The 20,669-nt window shown below is 46.0% G+C and overlaps 1 protein-coding gene across 3 annotated transcripts in view; it reads right to left on the minus strand.

The window, feature by feature from the left end:
* LOC126524455 (monocarboxylate transporter 9-like) overlaps nt 1-20,379 on the minus strand; it is a 93,735-nt gene extending 73,356 nt beyond the window's left edge. Inside the window, exons 1-2 of one of the 3 annotated variants that reach the window (XM_055067324.2) lie at nt 19,482-20,379; nt 11,986-12,060 (exon numbers count right to left, since the gene is read on the minus strand). The gene's annotated coding sequence lies outside the window, so the exon portion shown is untranslated. The remainder of the gene's footprint in view (nt 1-11,985; nt 12,061-19,481) is intronic. The other 2 variants (XM_055067323.2, XM_050172765.3) reach the window with 2 other exon arrangements.
* Nucleotides 20,380-20,669: the final 290 nt, after the last annotated feature.

Raw genomic sequence — 20,669 nt, forward strand, 5'->3', positions numbered from 1 at the left:
CGTCCCTTCTATTTTTAACGGATATGGCGTCCCATTATTTTTCTTCCGCCGGACGTGTTCGCTCCTCACACAGATCGCGTTACGCCTAATGAACCGCCGATGAACCGCCATCTTTTGAATGTTTGGGCTTCTATGGAAGCTTCGCTACCAGGTATATTTACCTTGGCACTGCTTTCATTTCTTGCCCTTTAATCTGAACTCTGCTTCCTCCTCGCTCTCATGCGAGGCCGTAAGTTAAGTGCGCTGTCACTTCGGCTGCACCCTTATCTCAGCGTAGGAACTTTTGGCTAAGATACTGCGTGCGACGAGTGCACCTTAGTGAATTCCGCCCCTGGATCGCAGCGTCTGTGCGGGGTGCACAAAGTTGTGAAATCGGGGCGCATTGTTTATGCTAAGCCGCGGATATAGCGTGTCAACGTGAAAGCGGTGTAAGGCTCATAACCGGTCCGGATCTTTATCCTTCGTGGTCTTTTTCCAGGCGCCCTGGGAGGAGGACGGGCATGCTAGCAGAGAAAACCCGCGCAATAATACCCCGTCAGGACAGCCTCCGTGGCATCATGCAGATGACGCGTGCAATAGCGCTGATAGTGATAGCGAAACTAGGCACGTAGACAACGGCACATAACGACCATGGCAGCAAAATGATTACAGCTACTGCTAAATGACCACAGCCGCAACGTCACAACGATACGACGGATCTCAAGACGGCAAGACGTCTCTGAGGCCACGGGACAACGATCAAACGTTGAGCGTGGACGAAAAATCTTGTTTTGCGGCTTTACTGGCTGTTTCTGCGAAGAAGCATAAGGACGATGAACACGCTGGTGGTGCGTGCGACAAGCTTACAGAACTTCATCTCGTCATGACTGTCGATGGTAATACAATTACTGTTCCAGCAATGGGGCGACGCACCGTATTTCTAAAATCACGTTTATTTATTGTCTATACTGGTCACTCTGAGACTTTTGTTCGATCGGCATATTCGCCATAACCCGGTTTCCCCTCATCTCGCTATGGAACTCGCTTGCCAAGATCGCCCATGAGGATGGTGGCATGGCGACGACTGCGTGACGTCAACGCTGCGGCATTGAAAGAGTGACGAAGACGGGATGACGTCATTACAACGACAAAGGCGACATGACGACGGCAGCATGGTGACAACGAGATGCTGATCCTTAACTCCCCAGGATAATATCACGACGACAACGTGACGACGACGACATAAGGACAATGGAATGACGGCGAGTGTATGGTAATTATGACATGACCGAGACGGCATGGGGACGACAGTATGATAACGGTGGATATTCGCAATTCATTGACGACAATATGACTGTGCAAGAATTATGAAGGAGCAAGGATGTCGACAGATCTACAAAGGCGTTATGACGACGACGCATGACGACAATGTAATGACATTTCGGCAGACGATGGTAGGACATCAGCGTGGCCGCGACGGAATGATGGCCATTGTATAATGATGACTCTGGTAAGATGATGGTGTGACGGCGACGGCCTGACGGCAGCTAGATGTTGAAATAATAATGTATAAGATGGAACAACGGCAATGGCATTACTGCAACAGCAAACCGTCGTGGTGAACAATGAATGCATGACGATGACTGTACGATGAAGACACAATGACGAAGATGGCATGAGAATTCTATGAGGAGAATGAGATTACGACGCGTGTACGACGAAAATAGCTGGATGACGACTGTATCACATACCCTGTAAGAAGCCGACGGCAAGACGAGAGGTGAATGGCGAGGCTGGAGGGACCACGATGACGCGACCGCGACAGCATGGCGACGGTGGTTTGACAACGGATGCATGATAGCAAATGTCTGACGATGACGCAATGATGTCGATGGCACGACAATGGCGGCATAATCACTATCGATGGCCACCGCATAAATACGGTAAAATGACGAAGGATTGACGTTGATGGAAGGACATAGGTGGTATGACGACGACAACGTGACGACGATGGCATTATGTGAGCCGTATGTGGAAGCTACGTAGCCACGATGGAACGACTGCGATGGCATCAAGAGGGCGGTATGACAACGCATGCATCGCGACGGCTGTATGACCAATTTAAAAAAAAGTTTGTCTCGTTTGTTCAACCTTGGTCACGAAAGAAAGAGTTCCTTGCGCAGCCACAACACCACTCCCTAGTTAGGAGTGGCTCTACACGCTAGCATTTTACATTGACTTAACGTACCGCATGAATGCGATAAGCTAAATGTTCGAGCTGCTAGGACAGGCACAGCTCATTCATGACTTGCGCATGGACATCAAAAGTATCAGGGCAAAATTCAATTTTTTTTTTTTGGGGGGGGGGGAGTAAAAAAGTAATGAGAGGATTTCCGCTATTGTTCATGGATTCAAGCTTCGGCGATCTGCAAACACAATTTCGCGAATAACTCCCACACCTTGATGCCAGAAAGAAGGAACTAGAAATGTTCCAAAATCAATTTACCTGTGATATAGGTGCGCTAGGTTTCGCCTATTGAGATATAATTGAGCTACAGTCAAACGACTTCTTGAAATACAATTAGAAAGAAGGAAACTTAATTTATGTAAAATCTCGGCTCTGAAGCGTTCCCGAACTTCAGTCAATAAGTCCGCTGATACACGCCATTTTCCGGCACTATCTGTATTCGTAAGCAAAGCTTCCGTCGAAAAAAAAAAAAAAAATAGGGCGTCAAGATACAGGGTAACTTTAGTTGACGAACACTTCAATTATCTGCTCATTATCGGCTCAGCAGTCTTGCCGCTACAGTTTACTGAAGTAATGAAGTCAAAGCATCAGGTCCACCACTCACATTAGCACCCGCCCAATGTCCTGGGAGCCAGAGACAGTTCCCATGCATTCAAACATAGTGCATATCGCTGTGGTCGCATGTTTCCCTAGTATACATGTGGGTCACCATAATTTCAGGTGAGTCACGGGAAATATTGCTTAAACTCAAACGAATTCCGAAAAAGGACACATCATTTGGGTGGATAGCAGCATATCTTACCGTGGGAAGCCAATGTATACCAGTCGATGGCGTGAACTCAAGCTCAGCCCGCATGAAATCAGGTGTTCCTCAAGGTGTATCTTATGGCCATTGTTCTTCCTTATATTTATCAAAAACATCGTACAAGAGTTATCTGTAAAAATATATTTTTTGCCGACGACTGCATACTATATTGACACGTGTACTTATATTTATCGGGTGACCACGTTTCGCCGCCTAACAAATGTTATCGCACAGCGCGGGACGCGCCTGCATGTATCCGAAGTTTCTGGAAAGTTATCGATGCTTCTATCCGCTCTCTGTTGTCGCCGAACTTTATGTTATCTGATTTCATCGCCTGACGCGAATGGTGTAGAACTTTGTGGAAGGCACGCGGGTCCGAACGATTAGTCTGGAACATTCGACGACTGCTCTATAAAAGCCGACGCTCTTGACCCACTGATCAGATTTTCGACGATCGCCGACCGTGTTCGCCGCTATCGTTGTGCTTAAGTGTAGCCTGTTTTGTGGGCACAGGTTCGCCCAATGAAAGTTAGTTTTGTCGTTCACAGTATTGCTACTGTGTTCTTTGAAGTCACGACCACGTGACAATATCAAGAAATTCGCCGTCCAACTGATCAAGAATCTTTAAATCCTACTTTAGCCACCCTGCACCCTCTGCGTAAATTGGCATATGAAAATGAACTACAAGAAAAAAAACCGTCAGAATGAGAGTGACACTGAAAAACTGTCCTTTTTTGTTTGCTTACCGCATTGATAGCCGTCCTTTGTCAGAGGTCTCTAGAAATAAATACTTAGGAATAATTCTCACACCTGACATAAAATTTAATGACCGTGCCGAGACCGTGCCGACAAAATAAAAAAAGGGCCCTGAAGAAGCTCGGATATCCAAAAACAAGGCTTGGAAAAGCCACGCCGGGCATTAAACTTCTATGCAGCTGTAGTGCGGAATCCCTTTACTGTGTTCAACATAAAAAACTAGAAAGGGTTCGAAGAAAATTTTCCCGATTTGTCTTTCATTGTTATAGCTGGCCGACGTCACACTGACTCGTCACACAAGAAGCGGCACTTGAGGGGCTACAAATCAGAAATACGGAAAAGCTGAATGGCTTTTATTTAATTCTTCATGGCAAAATTTGAATTAATAAGACATTGTATATAAGACCAGCATTTGAATGCGCAGTGCGCTTTTGTCACTAAGAAAATTGCATGAATTATATATCGCATTGATACCATAAAAATGCATTTTTTCAAAGAAAATTCCGTGAGTGGAATCGTCTATCAATTGATGCTATAGTATGTGAAACTGTCTATTCATATATAAATTCACCCAGGAATTGGTCCTAAATTAATTTTTATCATTGTAGTTTCATTTTCTTTTCTATATTTATTTATTGTAGAATTTTTTTCTTGTGTTGTAATGATTGTAGAATGCTGCCTCTCATTGTAGATAATGCAGGTTCAGTGTGTTCAGTTATTTTTCTATTTTGTCACTATGTCTTTGGCATATTATATGTTGCAATTGTTTTGCCAACAAGAACTACGTCTGCCCACTCCTGCTTTAATCCTGGCACCCGCGCTGACAGTACGAAATAAATAAATAAAATAAAAGGTTATATTGCAAATTTGAGAATGTGATAAAGCGAATCTGTGAATATTTTCTTGCCTCGTTATTTCTTCAGTGAGAATTCTGGACCAAATTTATTTATTAGCGTTATTATCACATTTGCTATTTTTATTTAATCAGCGGGTTTCACGTAAATATCATGGAAGTTATGTCTGTTCCCACTAGTGCTGTTCCGGTAGTAAAGTGTTATATAGTTTACGTAGTAGTCAGCGGTCGCCATCATCCTTAGTAGAAAACTTGCACATTCGTAATTATGTAAGGTTTTCGTTCCGACTTCATGCATATTATTTATTTCTAGATACTGTTGGTCGTCTTGATCGTAACAATGTGAATAGAGAAACATAACAATGCAAAATAATGTGGTATACTATTGGCCGTCTTGTTCGTAACAATGTGAAATGCAGCAACATGGCATTTCAAAGTAAATATGTATGAACAGAACACGCAGAAATGAAACAAAGCAAAGAAGACTATATTTCGGATATCATATATATATATATATATATATATATATATATATATATATATATATATATATATATATATGTATGTATCACTATGACAATGGTAGTGTGCGTAACATATGGCATAAAATTTGGAGGACGTTTAAGCTTCGCTTTTAAGAGTGCAACGCGATAGCATTCAAAGATCCCCGACTACTTCTCAGGCTTCCCGCTAACTGCAGCCTATGTAACCTTAACGTTTACCCGGAAACGCTCATGGCAAACGCTGTGCACGAAAGCGGGCTCTCTGGTAGAAAAACGCGGCGTTTTGCGTGGGCCGCGATATTGCGGAGGCGAGCGCCATCTGGAAGTGTTTTGAGGAAACGGGCGCGCCGCGCTGTGGACTCCGATATATTCCCGCGCCGAGGCACGCAAATGGCAGACGCCGTGACCGGTCTATGCATGGTAGAACCGCTGGAAAAGGGATTAGTTTTTCTCTTGTAACATAATTATGTTTTCTCCTATATTCAAATTACAATCCGCCGCTTTCATGTCTGTAGGTTGTATATAAGTCGTACTTTACGATTTTTCTGCGTATTTTAGCTTGAGACATACAATTAGTTCAGTAACTTCCTTGCAGCACATGGAGGGCTTGGGTATGGGTGGTTCGAAAACATTTTTCACAGAAAGACGTCCGACGCCGACACCGGATTTTCAGAGATACGGGGCCCTTAACGCTATCGCGTTCAAATACTGCAGCATACATTCAAGAATTATGTGAATGTCTGCTTGATAGTTACGAAACGCACATTTCATGAAATACCTGTAACTCATTCGTCGAGAATTTCAACACTACTAAAATGTGCAACAGACAATGGTAAACAGTTCCATTCTTTTATCGTTTGTGATGAAAATGAATACGCGTACGCATCAAGAAACGCGCGTGGAATTGCAAACACGCGATGATGGCTTGATCTGACCTTTCTTGTTTGCTTGGAAACGAGGTAAGGGTGTGGCTGTGAAATTGACGCAATTGGCAGCCAGAAAAGAAATCAGCGCCCCTTCCACTCTGCGAAGGCGGTCGAACAGCGAAGCTGTGTCAGTTACACCGAGTGTCACTACGCACCGAGTTACACCACTCAAGTCAAACTTCGCAAGCAGTCTACGTAGTAAATCTTTGGTTCCACCATTCTTTCACAAATTTTCGATTTTGCGTGCTTCGCGTGGCGAGCATGCTTTAGGAGTACTTCTTATGTCGTTCTCCCAGTGCCTTTTTTTGTGTGCTTTAGGCTAGCTTTACGACGACGAGCTCGTTCGCGAGCGAACTCTCGCAGGCTCTCGTGGTGGGCAGCTTCTTCCTCGGGAGTACTCACTACTCGTGCTCTTACCATAGTTGCAGCTGGTATGGAATGTGCGGAGCCACTAATACAAAGCTCCGTATATTGGGCGCGTGGCTCACCACTGGAGCTGCAGGCGCTGCAATCGTTTTTAAGACTGGTTGCATCGCTTAGACGATTGACCTCTTTGTGTTTCTTAATCAAGTTACTCGCACGTTCGGCTACGACGGAGAGAACGGCGTCAGCGACGGTATGCCCGCAGCCCGCCGTTGTCGCTAGGATTCGTTGTCTCGAGTGTACTCGGCGGCGCGCTTAGGAGCATCTACCCGACATTGCGGCTTGCGATTCATCTAAATTAAATTGTTTGAACATCAGAATGAACATTAGAACAATGAATGGCTCACACTCCATTAAGAAATGCCTCATACCCCCGTGAACGCAGCCTACATATTACGACGACAAAAGAGAAGTGAAATTCTTTGCTGGAATGACGAGCGGCAACAGAGCCGGATGTGGGAGATGACGAACGCGGGAGCAGGGGCGCCGACGAACTCGCTGTGGGTGAAGACGACGACGCTCCAGTCATTGCCGATGATGATACTTTTAGCGAACTCCAACAACGACTGCACACTGTCCGCAAAACAGCTTCGCCGTAAAATTTAACACTGCATAATTTCCGGCGTTGTGCTAAGTAGGCACTTCAAGCAATTGCAGCATTTCCGAAACAGTCAGTTTCAATATACCCTGGTAGAATTAGCCTTGCGGCTTGACTTAGTGTTTTCGGAATTTGGTTAATTAATCCTGATGGGGACGGATCGCATATGATATTAGCGTATTCTAACAATATTCTTGCGCAAGTTAACTACACGCGTAGCTTAACTGTTGGGGATGCTAGCTTTAGTTTGCGCATTCCACCCAAGTTCTGCAAATATTTACCCATATTGATGTGCAGGAATGGACCCACCCCAGCTTTTTACGGTTTGCCAAAACTCCATAAACCCAGAATGCCATTACGGCCAATCGTGGAATTTCGTACTCCCCACTGCGATCACTATCCACATACTTGCACCAGATTACATCACCACTCACCGGAAGGAAGCGTAGCACGTGCGCATCTTCAAGAAGTTCATCAAACACACGTCTAAAGGGCGTATCTAAGATGATGAATGCCTGGTCTTTTTTGATCTGATCTTTCTGTTCACCAGAGTACCGATTCAACTGGCTATATACGCAACTAAGTATGCCCTAGAACGCGATGATACACTCAACGAGAGAACCCCTTGAGTGTAGGCTAAACCAGCCGCCTTCTCTAGCTCTGCCTGTCAAATACCTACTTTAACTTCCGAGGCAGGTATACAGACAGGTGAAAGCAAACCCATGGGGGACCTCAATTTCCGTTACAATGACTAACTTTGGAGAATGGTAGCAAAATCTCGGCGATTTTCGGTGAATTCCCTGCTAAATTATTGACGGAAGAAGAAGCTTACGTGAAATGCGATAGCTCGGTTCGGCGGCCTCTTCTTCCACGAACAGACGGCATTCTAAAATTTTCAGTCTACCGTAAACCAAACCTTCACTTTGAATCCAACCATCCGGCTAACCACAAAGCGCCTGTTGTAATTTCTTTGTGAAATAGAGCCGAAGCTCATTTCTCATTGGAATCAGATCATAAGAAAGAAAGGAGAGTGGTTCTTAACGAAATTAAAAGGAATGGCGACACAAAGGACTTCCTTCGAAGAACCACTCGACAACAAAAAAGAAGAAACAAACTAAAGGACCAGTAACAGTTATTTATATACATCTGTGTGTGTGTGTGTGTGTGTGTGTGCGTGCGTGCGTGCGTGCGTGCGTGCGCGCGCGTGTGTGTGTGTGTGTGTGTGTGCGTGTGCGTGTGCGTGTGTGTGTGTGTGTGTGTGTGTGTGTGTGTGTGTGTGTGTGTGTGTGTGTGTGTGTGTGTGTGTGTGTGTGTGTCGAAGCTCTCAGCCGAATATTGAAAAAAGAAGACTGAATAGTCGCGCACAAACCTATAAACGCTTTCAATATCCTTCTTCCTAAACCAAAAGAACGTCCGCCAAAAGAAAATGCTCAAGGCGTCATCTATAATATCAGCTCTGCCGACTGTCCGCCGACGTACGTTCGGGAAACCAAAAATCCAAAAGAAAGAAGGAGACAAGATCAGAGTAACATCAGAACATGCAACCGAATACGCACCGCGGTCACTGAACATTCCTAAGACGCCGGCCACAAAGTTGCTCTCCAAGAGACCCAAATCCTTCAAACAGAGACGAACTAGCGCAAAATGTTCCCACTGGAGTCGTGGCACATTCAGAACAAAGCAGGTAATATAAACCGCCCGAAGAGCAACCTACCATCTGTGTATATCCATGGCCTTGGAGACACAATTAAAATAAAAAAAGGACGCCCAGCCAGGTAGATCACCATTCTAGGCCGCCAACACTGAAACGTCTGCGCTCCCCCTCCCCTTCCCTTCAACGGCATTCTCGCAGGTCAAGCGCCCCCAGCATCGGTCATCCCAGCCGACCAGCACCGCCGCAGCCATCCCACCCTTTCGCCCTTCCCGTCTGTCAAGAAAAGGTTCTCTGTCAAGTGCCTCCCCACCTTCCGCGCTCTCCCCTCCTTGTTTTCCGAAGGGCCTTTTAAAAGCTGCACACCACCACCGCCGTAGAATACCTCCTAAAGAAGGAGCCGAATAGGGTCCGAAAGGTCAGGCTAATAAATTAGTTTATTTGGTTGGACACACTGTCAAAGTCCTAATCAATTTTCGCAACCAGACAGGTAATGCTGTCGGAATGTTTAGCTTCATGTCAAGAGACTTATATATGAACGCTGTTAAACCTTTGGAACGTGTTGAACTGCTTTAGTCCGTTTGGTGCTTAAATTACAAAGTACAGCCTGTTATCGCACTGTCGTTTACAAGACCTCCTGGGTTCAGTCAAACTGCTTACGGCAGTTTTTAGCCCAGGAGGACGCTTCTAGTGTCTACTAGTAGAAATAATAAAGTCGTAGTTGAACCTGATACTTTCCAATACCTTTATTTTTACCAGATTTGTGCACCATAATAACCTTTCCTAATAGCCAGGCATCTAGAACCCGTTTCTGTGTCAATAAAACATTGAAAATGATCTCCAGATAGTGGGCTACTCCTTGCGCATACTTTAGTAAGAAGGCGCTTGGTGCACCGTCTGGACGAATTTATTTTTTACCATTAGTATTTAGTAAAAGACCTAAAATTCCATCATATGAAACCTGCATATGAGGCTTGTTGAAACATTCGGAGACTACAGTGCGGAGGGTGACACATCTGTAGAAGCATCAGCAAAAATCGATTGAAAAAATGCATTAATTAGGTTGCAGTACGCAAGCAGTCCGACACAAGTTCATCATTCACAACTACGTCACTGATACCTTCGTTATTCGGCGAGAGAGTGAAAAACGCTGTGGATCATGATTCATTGAAATTTGATATTGTTAGCACATAATATTTAATCTTATTGGCCTCGAGCTCCACCACTGGATAAGCTGGCACCACCGTCGGCGTGACGTGCTAGGAGGGATCACGTGAACATAGCAGCCGCGTCGGCTCCTTCGGAGCGCCGAAGCGAGCTGAAAACGAGTTTAAATTCCCTCCTACGCTACGGTCCTCATTTAGTGGCGAAATTTTCCCCCTTCGAGTGTCTCCTTTACAACGCGTGAAAGCACTACAATAGGTAGTGGCTGCCTTTGAAGGCGCGCAACATGGTAGGCTACTGCTCGGTGCCGCAGGACCGGACGCACGTAACGGAGGCCGGTGTCAGCCTTATTCACACGTAGCCGCAGGACAAGAAGCTGCGTGAAGCTTGGCTCGCGAAAGATAAAACCGGCAAACAGTCATCGGCTACAACTCGGGTATGCAGCAAGCACAGACGCGAGGAAGATTTCTGCTACGGCGCCGGGTCTGCGATGTTCTGAAAACGCGCACTGAGACGCTCGCCCGAGTCCGCTGTCCGACTAATGTCATGACGGTTTGGTCAATGAACTTGTCGATGCTATAGATGCTGGCAAATTCAGTGGAGTGGAAAGGCAGCGGTAAGAAGCATATTTTAAAAAAGCATGGCATATGGTCATGTTTGTGTTATGAATTAATGCGCTGGATTACGAAAAAGGAGCAGCGGGAAATTGCACGCTGAGAACACCGATAAACATACAGTGCGACGCAACTCGAGAAATAATATTGAAAGGTCAAAGAATGTAGAAGAAAAAAAAGATTGAATCGTCGCGACGGCAAATCACAGTCCCTGTTGGCGTCGAAGTCTCTACAATGAAATTATTTTTGAACAGCTCTGATAGTGCCCACGCAACAATGGTTGCTTGCATACTTTCAAATGCTCATATTCTGCGGCCTAAAGCTCATGGCACGGTGCGAAAACGCGCGCGCGGAGAAAGCGAAACAGTGCGCGGACAAGCATGCAGACGCGCAGTCGGTCTCAACGAATATGCGCGATCGCTGCATTGAGGCTTCGTTCTATTACACTCCATTTAGACATACAAACACTATAAGAACATATTTCACATAGTTTGCTCTCAGCGTTTGCCTACCTTTCACGCAAGAAGCCGGTTCGGGAGACTCCATCGCGGCGACCGCGAGCAGTGTCGTTCACTGTACGTATTCGGTGAAGAGATAGCGTCTGTAAACGATTGTGTGCTTTCAGTTTGCCCAAGATTATTATTTAGACAGTAAAAACTTCTCTCGTTTCGAAAGTACTTACAGAAATGTCCGGGAGAGCTCGCGCGTGGTGTTTTCAGTGAACGCTGACAGCAAAATCTATGAGGAGCGCGCCGCGTGATCCCTCATACTACGCCAGAGAGGCGCTTCCGACAGATGGCGACTCCGTAACTCCTCGCCGCCAATAGCAGCAACCAACTTAACGAGCCATAGAATACCGAAGGCTAAAATTTATGATGACTTTTTCTTAAATTCTGTCTTTCCCTGCTAATTGTTCGTTTTGGACCTGTGAGTTCGCCAGTCATTCTCGGCTTGCGTTTGCTTCTTTTCCTCCTCCGAATTCGCACACATCTATTCACGAAGTAAAAAAATACGCCTTCGAATGCAATTCACGTCGCATTGACGTCATTAGTTTGACTGAATGCGTCTAAAGCAACGGAAATCATAATGCTCGCGTCATCGCCTTTATCAAATCTCGAACATGCTTCTTATAGTACTGACTTAGGGTCATGCAGCATTATGCTTTATCTGTAAATAAACCATGTTAAGATTCGCGAGGCCGTTTGCACCACTAGGACATCATTTTCAAATTGTCCCTCTCAGAAAACGAAGTCTAACATTGATTTCCATTCTATATATATATATATATATATAAGGCACGTACCCAGGACCTTTCGTTGGGGGGGGGGGGGGGGGGAGGGCCCAACCAAAGGTAAGTTTTCTATGCAAGTGAGGTACCTTTACTAGTACAAATGTAAATAACGCCCCCATTCGGCATTAAAACGCGCAAATGCACAAAAGAGAAATGAAATAAGGTGTATTTTACCGGTATGCCTGTGCGATACACCTCTCCTTTACTTGGCAAACAAAGAACCACGTCAACTGGGCTCGCGCAGGAAGACTGCCAAGAACAAATAAAGAACCGAAAGTGTAAAATAAGGATTACTTGAGTAGAATACAACCTAAAAACACCAGTTGGCAACAAAGGCACAGGGACCGCGCGGAGTTGTGTTACTCCGCCAGCCAATCACAGAAGCAAACAAATTGTCGTCACGCGGCCTTTTCAAAATGGCATCATACTTGATACCTCCGGAGCGTCTGTTGTTCTTGAAGAGTCTTTTCATCGCCGGAAGCAATGACGTGTGCAACAGGCATGGACGAAATGTATGGAGTCTGAGCATTCCACTGTTCAAAAGTCTGCGCTGCAATTCGTTTCAATGCTGAACCCGTTTTACTAATGAAACTTCACTGTCAACTAAAGTGAAACTTCACAACAAAACGTAGCGAAGCAAGCATGTTATTTCACTTCAAGAAAGAATTAGGCATTCGCCATTCCACTATAATAGGCGAGGCAAAAGGGATAAAATTACGCGCTAATAATTTTATTTTTGTAGTTACCGCCTTATTTGGGCAACAGAAAAAGTTTGAAGTATGAATCCTTTGCAGCCTCGCGGAGGAACAGTGGCCGGCGGTTATGAGAGCGTGAGCGGGGCTTCATTGCCGACTTAAGTAGTATCCGACTATAGTAGCGTTTTTTTTTTAATTAGCTCTGGAAGAATCATACAGAAATGTATATTTGCGGAACAATCATAGTTCTTTTGGATCCCTCATTTACTGTTTAACAAGCTAAGCGCCACAGCTAACTCGTAATGTTATTTGGAAAGTTACGTAACGATGCGTAGCCACCAGTCCCGTACAACCACGTAAAGCGCAGGACGTTGCGGCTCTAGATATACTGCGTCCGCCGCGGAAGCTTAGAATAACACCCATATATGCACAGCAGTGAAGTGGCTACGTAAGGAGGCTCGACTGATAACTGTGGAAGCGTCATTCAGAACACACGGAATTGTCCTCCACCTTCCTGCGGCGTTTTCTCATCTGCCTTACTAAATAAAAAAGATGTTGATCCATAAATATTTTCATAAAAAACGGTTAAATTTATTAATTTTCGCTTTAGCTTCCTGTTTGGCTGTTGCCTTGGCTCTCTCCTTTAGTAGATCGCTTAATTTCTCAAATCCTTGCGACTCTTGCTTCCAGTGGGAAATTTCGCACGAAAAGAGCTGCACAATTAGAGAAAAACCAGACGAGTTAACGGGTGACAGTCATTTTGCCTATGAGTTTAAGGGTTATTGCAGGGTTTGATGATGGACGCTGTCTCGCACTATATTATTTTGCACCTTATCTAACCCATATCATGGGCATATGGTTCCAAGGATGTGTCAGCGCCACGGCGAGCCGTCACTCGAGGAAATAATGAAACAAAAAGAAAAGTTAAACGCAATTGGCATTTTCTCTGGCCGCAACTCGTTCCACGTGCATACAGACCAGCTAACCACGAGCTGAATCGCTTTCCTGGTCTCTGAATCAGTCTAAACGAAGAAGGTTGAACTAACGAAGCAACAACGATTCGCGTGACCGTTGAATAGATGGTGGCAACTGATAGCATCTCGAGTTAATCGCGCGGGCACCGAATTGATTAGGAAACTGGCCTTCACATGCCAGGAGACGCCGATAACTAGAGCCATCCAAAAGGAGTGAAAAAGGCAGTAAAATTTTGACCATCGAATAGCTGTCAAGCCTCAACATTGATTTCGCGGCACTTCAGGAATGCGTGTGAGAATTGATGGCGTAGGCGGGGAAGGGGGGAGGGGGGTATGAGTCTTAATTTCGGGGAGGGGGGGTATGTGCCTGATGTATACACACACACACACACACACACACACACACACACACACACACACACACACACACACACACACACACACACACACACACACACACACACACACACACACACACACACATATATATATATATATATATATATTGTTGAGCCCACAAAGGGAGTTTACATTGAAGCCGGGTACAGTTGGATGCCATGACCTTGATCAGCTGAGCGCCTGTCGAGATTCAGCTAGCCAGCCACCCGTCTTCTTCTTCGTTCACCACTCTATCGTGTCCCCCCGTAATGTTTGTTGAGGCGTGAACCCACTATGCACGTAAGAGGGTCACATTTCCCTTCGCGCAGACGAAGCCCGCCGGGAAAGTCAAACAGGCTGTCGAGAAATAAAGGGCTTTAAATGGGCGACATGCGAAAGTTCAGTATTTGCTAAGAGTCGGCCATTTGATGTTAGATGTGCTGTGCGGTAGGTTAATTCACTGATACGCTCAGTAATAACGTAGGGTCCAACACAGTGGGCCAGCAGTTTTTCACATAATCCACGTTTCCTGGTTGGTTTCCAGAGCAACACAACATCACCAGGGTCATATATAAGGTGTCGGCGTCGGCGGTCACAGCGTGCCTTCGAGCGGTCTTGTGAAACAAGAGTGCGCAAAGAAGCAAGTCGTCGGGCTTCTTGTGCAAGACAGACTGTCTCTGATATACCAAGATTTTCGTGGCTGGAAAACGGGACGATAGTGTCTAGTGTATAACGTGGCGGACGAGCGTAAAGAAGAAAGAAGGGACTGTAGCCCGTAACTTCATGCTTTGAGGTGTTAAATGCGTACGTAATGAAAGGTAGCACGCTGTCCCAGTTCTTACGATCTGACGCGACATACATGGACAGCATGTTAGTAAGAGTTCTGTTCGTGCGTTCCGTAAGGTCATTTGTTTGTGGATGATATGGGGTGGAATGTCGAAACCTTGAAGCACATAGACGAAACATCTCTTCGACCAAGTCTGCAGTGAACTGCCGCCCACGATCGCTGATGATGACTCTGGGAGGTCCGTGTCGGAGCATGACAAAACGCAGCAGAAAAATACACAATTCAGTTGCAGTAGCCTATGGTGTTGCAGCTGTCTCACAGTAGCGTGTCAAGTGGTCGGCACACACGATAATCCAGCTATTCCCATCGGATGAATGCGGGAAAGGACTTTCCTGACCGAAATAAAACTGTCACTTTCGCGTGCTGCATTTTCTCAGGAAAGACGCAACAGAATAAACAAACATTCTAAACTTGAGTAAGTCCTTGTAATGAAAAGTCACTCAGAAATTTAATAGGCCCTTTATACCAAGTCCATTTATATCGCACGTGGTGCTGTTCTTTAATGACATCTAAGTCTAGTATACCTGTTATTGTGCTGTAGGTTCGTAAAAGGTTGTGTGCCTGTTACAGCTCTCAGAAAGGAAGTTACGTTTACGTCAAGTGTGCTTAAGTTTAGAGATGTAAAGTCTTTGTTAGATATGTCACCAACAGTCGACTTATTATACACTGCTAGCTTCTACTACCCGAATCTGGTAGTAGAAGTTTATCTATTTCGCGTCACCTGACCTCACTCTGAGTTCCCGGTCTATTAAAGACGTTTTCGAAGTATTTGTCCTTGGCGGAATTTCTTCACAAGGTTTCGGTATTCCTTTTTAATGAGGAAAAATCCAGGGGTTCCTGAGTTTTCACAAAGTTTGCGTATAACAAATTTTTATCACGTATCATTCGGAGGCATTCTTGTGCAAGTCGTCATTTCCGAATTTTTTTACCGTTTAACTTTTAATTCAAAAGACAGCATTCATAAATGTTTAGAAGTGCGCCTATATATATGTTGTAAGCTTGACCCGCTTCTGTGCAGTCAATTACAGAACTGAATTTCTTTTTTCGATTTCTGTGCGAAATGTGTTTTTGAGTTTTCAGATTAATTACTTGAATACTAATTGACTCAGAATAATGCGAACTTCTAGATGCATGATTTCCTTTACAGAACGTGTACACGGGCGAATGGTCACCTATGTTTTCTGCAATTACAGCACAATGTACATGTCTGTCTGCGCTATCTGTGTCAGAGAATACAAGCAAGCTCTCGGAGTTAGCGCAGATGCTTGTGAGTGGTACGATTATGTTTTAGCATACGAATAAAAAAAAAAAAAAACATATGCAGTGTGCGTGACTAGGGCCTATTTAGTAAAAGTCTAATATTAGGATTGCCGCCAAAGTCGTGAGTGGTTTGTGCACACAAATGAGAACCAACTCTTAAAAAAGAACAAATCATCAAAGAACTCCTAATGTCACCACCAGGGGGCCGATACGCAACAGTGAAGACACACTTATGGGATTCCAGACTCAACACTTGTTAGTAAATTGTCGGTGCGTAATAAAATAGGAGCATGCTGCATGAAATTCTCGTCAGATGCAAGCTGAAATACACCCCAGCCGCACCTCTCAGGAGGATTCGAAAAAAAAGTTTGATAACCCGGCATTCGCAATACTTCCTCGCCTGATGTATACCATGCTTCTCCAACGGACTGATTTTTTTGTGTTACAAGTGCCAAACCCAGGCTTCGATCATGAGGCACACCGTAGTGGGGTATTAATTTTGACCAGCGGGAGATCTTTTACGTGCCCTCAATGCAAGTGACACCGGCGCTTTTGCATTGCGCCTCCATCGACATGCGGCCGCGATTTCCTCCGGCGCCTTCGTGCATAGCAGCGCCAACACCAGAGCCGCTAAGCTACCGCGGTGGCAAACCGCTGAGAAACGAAGTCAAATCGTCGTGTTTATGCCTAGCCGACACCGCGTTACAGTGAAAAAAAAAAGGGGGGGGGGGTAAAAACAGGAAAAGAGCGGTAATCACTACATGTTGCGAGGTGTCGAGAAAAGATGAGCTTCCGGAGGCATTGAGAGCGTGGTGCGAACGTTAAATATACTGTTTTAGCTGAAGGTTTACGATGCGCGGCGTTCAGACTAGAATATCCTTGTTACTTCAACGTAGAGCCAACGCTACTGCGCTTGCGCAGTACGCTCGTGCCGGCAGCGGAACGAAGATCGCTCCGCGTACACAGGCGATTGCGCGGAGAACGAGTCTGCTTGGATTCTCGGTCGTTTTGCAGCCGAGCTGATAGCGCGTCGCTCGCGCCTTGCAAGACGCGTCTATCGTACGCGAAATCTACTCCGCTACCTGCAGTTTCACGGCCCGAGAAATGCGAGCGGTGCGAAGCGTAAGCGAGGCTCGACTGAAACTGTCTATTGTCATTGGAAGAGTCGCGCGGTCACTGGACTACAGCAGGTTTCGCTTCCCCCGATTTTATGTAGCATATTTCCAAGTCCTGCCGGTTTGGCTTTAATACTTCGATTGCAGTGCTTATATTTACAACTACGGCACAGAGTTTCGGCCGTCCTCGTTGAGGCTCGCAGTGGGTGCCCCAGCGGACAGGGCTCCGCATTATATCATACGCGAAATCTTGCGGGGCGGTCAGGTATTAGACATCACAGTACTGTGGCCGCAGTGGTGGAATATTAACGTGCTAGCGCTAAGAGCCCCGTGCCACAAGAAATGCGGTATCGGCGTCGGACGTCGCTTGGCGATAGATCAGTCCGCACCACAACCATGGAGGCCCGGCCGGGTGGCGTAGAGGCGCTACTGAACTAATTGCATTCCTTTAGGTAAAATGCGTAGAAAAATGGTAAGAAGTACGACCTAAACACACCCTACAGATATTATTGCGTTGGAGTTCAATTTGAATATCACCGAAAACATAATTCTGTCACGCGCAAACTCGAACGCAAACGCCTTTCCCGAGCAGGGCGGCTCGCTGTGTTCCTTGCAGCAACACCGTCGCGCGTGCATCCGCGAGAAAGCTGCGGTTGCCGGGAGGCGTGACAAGCGCTCACGGATCAGTTGAAATCTATCGCTCTCCACTCTTAAAGGCGAAGCTTGAGCGCCCTCCTACGTTTTCCTTAGCCGGAAGGCAACTCGCTCTAAATCGGTGACGAAGAACCGGTAATTATACCTAATCGAAGTAAGACGTCACTGAGTGAATGTTAATTAGGCCATACATTTCCTGCGGCCGCCACGGACACCAATTAGCAGCGGCGAATTCTGGCTTGAGGCTGATGCCGCGGACGCTTTCGTGTCACGCTATGGCTCGTGCGGACAGCTTGCTAACAGAGCGCAAGGTTTCTTACTGCCACGGACTCGCCGTGGTGGCTCAACAGTTATGGCGTTCTGCCGCTCGGCGACAGGTCGAGCGTTCGAGTCCCGACCGGGGCGGCCGCCATTCAACGTGGCGGATTTCAAAACGCTCGAGTTCCGCGCTTTCGGTGCACGTTAAAGAACGCCGCGTGTTTATAATTATTCCGCAACCATCAACATCGTCCCTCATGACCCTACTGACTAGATTCGAAATTTGAAAGCCGGCATTTTGTTTAATTGCATTGTCATTAAGAGCGCAATCACTCCTCGAGCACTCAAAAGCGGGTTGTTTTCTTCTGTCACACTTATCCTTGCTCGCCTTCCAACGGTTACGGCGTTGCGTAAGGATAGCGTAGATTGTACGAGTAGATAATTGTTTAGCTATTATCGACTTTCTTTTTTAACTCGCCTGTAGCAGATAGCATAATTCCAGTCCTTGAACTGGATTTCTCAAGGAAGCGGACATCACTCGCACAAAAATTTTTAAAAATATGTTCAACTAATTGAAGGAAAATTGCGCTTTAACTTCTTAATTAATTATTTGGTGGCACATATTGCGATTTACGAAATGTAGCCGGTGAGTTCGCAAGACGTATACAGTTAAAATTTATTTTAGAGATCATACTAAGTTTCAATACATTCACTGCCAAAGTGTGTGGCTAAATACATGGGCGTTACAGTTAGTTTTGTGTTTCAATGCATAAAACCGCGTTTCGTTAATATATATATGCATTTATACACCTAGCATATGCATATATTCGCTGACTACAATTCGGGAGCAGCAATATGTGAGGCAAATATTAAAGGAAGAAGTTCATTAGTGAATTTTACTCAGTAAGGGGAACATGTGCTACCGTTTTTCGTACACGTCCATCCCATAGGATAATCCAGCTCAAAGACTAGGATTATGTTATCTGCCAGAGGCAACTTAAAAATCTCGCAACACTTGCAAATGATGACCACGTACAGACACGGAACATGTAAAAGAGGGAGCAAGAAGACTAAGGAGATAGCAACTTTAGACACGAAATTGCAAACTTGCCGCAACTATAGAAGAAGGGCGTTTACGTTTCATGTCCCGCCATCGCGGAAACGTATTTTCCTCAATCTCACTATACGCACTGCACGAATGGACAAAAACAGAACGCCTTTTACTCTCCACGTAACGACGCGCATGATGCGTAAAACGCGTACGACTCTTCAGGTAGTATTTGTTCCAAGAAGGAATGGCGCGCAGCTCCAGATACAGTAGAAGTTTGCTGAAATGCGCGAGAAGGATTTCAACACATTTTACGCAATGTGTTAAAACGCCCTTTCTCTCCCTTTCAACTACAACCTCGGTAGAGAAGACGACGGTAAAATATCTTAGAGTCGATTACTAGATGCCAAAAAAAAAAAAAGAAATTGAGAATTTACTTACGGAGACCACTTGTGAAGAGATGGATTTACCGTGCCGTCACGACCGTAGCGGGGTATACCTGGTGGCATATACGCGCATTGCATTCTAAAGCGAAGAGAATTGCGGCGAGGTGTTTCTCGACTCGCATGTGTTTCTTTTGGTTCGTTTCTGTCTTTTTTTTTTCTTGTTACGTTAGGCTTCTCGCTGCTGTGTTTCCCTCCCCTACCTAGAGACGCACAGATAGGGAGAGAGGGGGACTGAGCGAGCGCCGGGTGTACGTAGACAAGACAAGGTCTGCAGACCTCTCCTCCCGCATTCTCACCGCTGACGAAACTATTTGTTTAGTTGGGCCAAGGTGCAATGCCGCTCTTTTCTTTTTTTTTTCTGCAGTGCCGTTTCGTTTCGTTTTGCGAGCGATGAGTTATCGGTACGCAGTCGTTGTGAACGGGGTCGCGTGAGGAGCGCGCGATTTGAGAGCCGGGACAGTACCTCGCAGTGAAACGATGGTCTGAAGTCTCTTCAAGCTCGCGAGAGGGCGCTCTTTTGCACTCGTCCGCGCTCTCGGCGCTAACCCTCTTTTTCCTCTCAAAAGGGCGACACGGGTGCGAAGACGCGGCGAAGGTACGGCTTTGTCGGCGCGGACACAAATCTGTCTAGGCGCTATCTTGTTTTTGCGGGGCCCCTCGGTCCGCCATCGCGAGGGGCTCTCGACCTTCCCACTCGAGTGGCCTGCGTGCGTGAATGATTCCTCATAGGCGTCGGCGCGACCTTGGCGTCCACCAGCTGCTTGCCGTAAAGGCGCCCGCTGCCGTGCGTTCGTCAACCCTCCAGTCCGCGCGGCCACCCTGGCAGTCATGTATCGTTCCCGTGGTCTTTTCTTTTCCGCGGCACGCCTCGGTGCCTATCATCCGGTTCATTTGAAGGGTGCCCTCTCTCTCTCTCTTACTTCCTTTTCCTTAGTTTGATATGCTCAGAACTAAGTTATCTCTGGTGTTCGTTTCCTTCGCGTATTCTCTGCTTCGCTTAGCGCTAACGACTTGGATAGCCTTGGAGGAATACACAGCGGAGCAGCTCGGTGGCACGTCTGGGAGCCGATACACTTAGAACTGCCGCTTGAGTTCGATACTTTGACGATAGCGGCGCTAGTGTACCTAAGAGCGCTCCGCCAGATTACGGGACGACGCGCACCTGCTGGTATAGCCTGCCGGC

This window comes from Dermacentor andersoni, chromosome 3 (genome assembly GCF_023375885.2).
Source record: "Dermacentor andersoni chromosome 3, qqDerAnde1_hic_scaffold, whole genome shotgun sequence".
Taxonomy (NCBI): Eukaryota; Metazoa; Arthropoda; class Arachnida; order Ixodida; family Ixodidae; genus Dermacentor; species Dermacentor andersoni.